A 1,952-nucleotide genomic window follows, 5' to 3' on the forward strand; every position below is an offset into this window, starting at 1 on the left:
TGTGCCACATCCCTGGGCTTAGCGATGATATGTTACCTTGCGGGCTCTCGCTCCCACGGTGGCTGCTCTGTCGAGGGCTTCGCTCCTGTGCCACTCATGTAAAAAGGGGGAGGATGTCTACAGAGCGCACATTAATATGCGGCACATAACCACGTCTCTGAATGCCAGCCTTCCATTCTTCATTAAACAAAATGGCTGGATTGCGGGGATTGTTTTCCCATCCACACACACGCACGCGCGCACACACACTAGGCACACCAGCACAGACCCACACACCCCCACACACACTCAGCTTTATCCCTTGCTCTCCCACATACATACGCACATGCTTTTCCTCTTACACTCAAGCATACATGCACACGCACACACACGTCCTTCCTGGCTGCTGTAGCACATCGCTGTCGGCGGGGCGAGTTATGCGCTAAAAGTTGTCTGCGGCATGCGTGACACGCGAGGAGATTCCTGCCAACATCAGGGCCCTTTTTTGCCATGCAGCAACAAGTGGCAGAATCAATGGTGTACAGTTATTCAGCAGTGTAATTCATTTCACTGGCTTTGGCTTGTAGCCAGATCCGCCATCTGTCTCTTGCTCTCCCTCTCTCTCTCTCGCTTGAATTTGTCCTACATTTCGTAATGTTACGTGCTTGCCATCCTTATTCTATGTCAGAGGTGCAGCACAAGTCTCACCCCCGTTCCAGCGTGGAGTTCTCCGAGTTTGGTGGCACTTTGGATATTTCACTTCAGTGCCATGGCAAGAAAAGGGTAAGCAGAAAGGAGGAGAGGGGTAGCTGCAAAGAGAATGGTGCTCTTGTATCCAAAAGTTGGAGCATCGGCTTTTTATTTAAAGCGTTGATATGGATCTGTCTCACATGGGAACTTTTCCTGCTTCATTAGAGTATCTTCGTTTGCTTTATTGGATGCCGGCACTGAACACTACTGCACAGCTTCGTGGAATGCCTGCTGTTGGATGCTTGCAGATCCCTGCCACCAAGCAACCTCCTGCATTGGAAATCGGGTGACTACTCCAGGATCTTATGCGTGCTTGCTGTTTGAAGCTGCAGAAAAGTGAATAATCAATTAAGTATTGATTTCTTGTAAGATTTGGTAAATTTCAAAGGCAAGACAAAGAGGATGGCTTAAGGAAAGCACTGCAGGGACTTGGTGTAAATTAGACAACTAACAGCAGTGCAGAATAAAATAGCACCTCAACTGAATATTTCCTTGGAAGAATTAGCACTAGCTATTGGAAGACGATGGTGGATTTAATCAAGACGGCAGGCACGCTTGAGTTTTAACCGTGAACCTGAAAGAGGAGCTAATTATAACCACCTATTTATATGGAGCTAATTTGACTGAATAGATGCAAATGTGCTTTATTTATGGATGAAGAAGCAAGCCTTACAGCATTGACTTTGGGATCATCGCATATACTAAGCTTTACAGCTTCTCTAAAAGTCAAGCCTACAGTACATTTTATTTACTGAGAAGGTATTTATATGTAAGCATAAGCTAGCTATACAAAAGATTCGTCAGAACAATGTATTGTAGCATTGAGAATCTAATTATAATTTTGCAGCATTCTGTGTTTTCTCTAATTTGGTGCTTTTCAACCCTAGCTTGTGATGGGCTATAAATGGGACAATAAATGTATGCTTTAAACTATTGTGATTTTCATTGTGTAGTTTATTAATCGTACTGTAGTTTTCTTAACATGTTTCTGAATTATTCAGCAGTAATTTATAATGAAAGAAGCAGAACTGGTGGGGTGGTTTTGAATTCATTTATAATCTTCTTACAGATCTAAATGTTCAGGTTCTACCAGCCGATGAGCTCTATAATTACGAAAGAATGTTGAAATTTTTCAGATAAATGGGGCACTGACTTTACAATAGGCACAATATTGTATAATCAGTAAAAAGAGGATTGTTATGTTTTGACTCTGTGAAGACTGG

The 1,952-nt window shown here is 43.1% G+C and overlaps 1 long non-coding RNA gene across 1 annotated transcript; it reads left to right on the forward strand.

Moving 5' to 3' along the window:
• Window positions 1-217: 217 nt before the first annotated feature.
• Window positions 218-1,663, forward strand: LOC125180424 (uncharacterized). Its single transcript, XR_007158990.2, has 2 exons — window positions 218-762; window positions 895-1,663. It is a non-coding gene; the product is annotated as an uncharacterized lncRNA (long non-coding RNA).
• The last annotated feature ends 289 nt before the right edge of the window (window positions 1,664-1,952 follow it).

Source organism: Anser cygnoides, chromosome 2 (assembly GCF_040182565.1).
Source record: "Anser cygnoides isolate HZ-2024a breed goose chromosome 2, Taihu_goose_T2T_genome, whole genome shotgun sequence".
Lineage (NCBI taxonomy): Eukaryota > Metazoa > Chordata > Aves > Anseriformes > Anatidae > Anser > Anser cygnoides.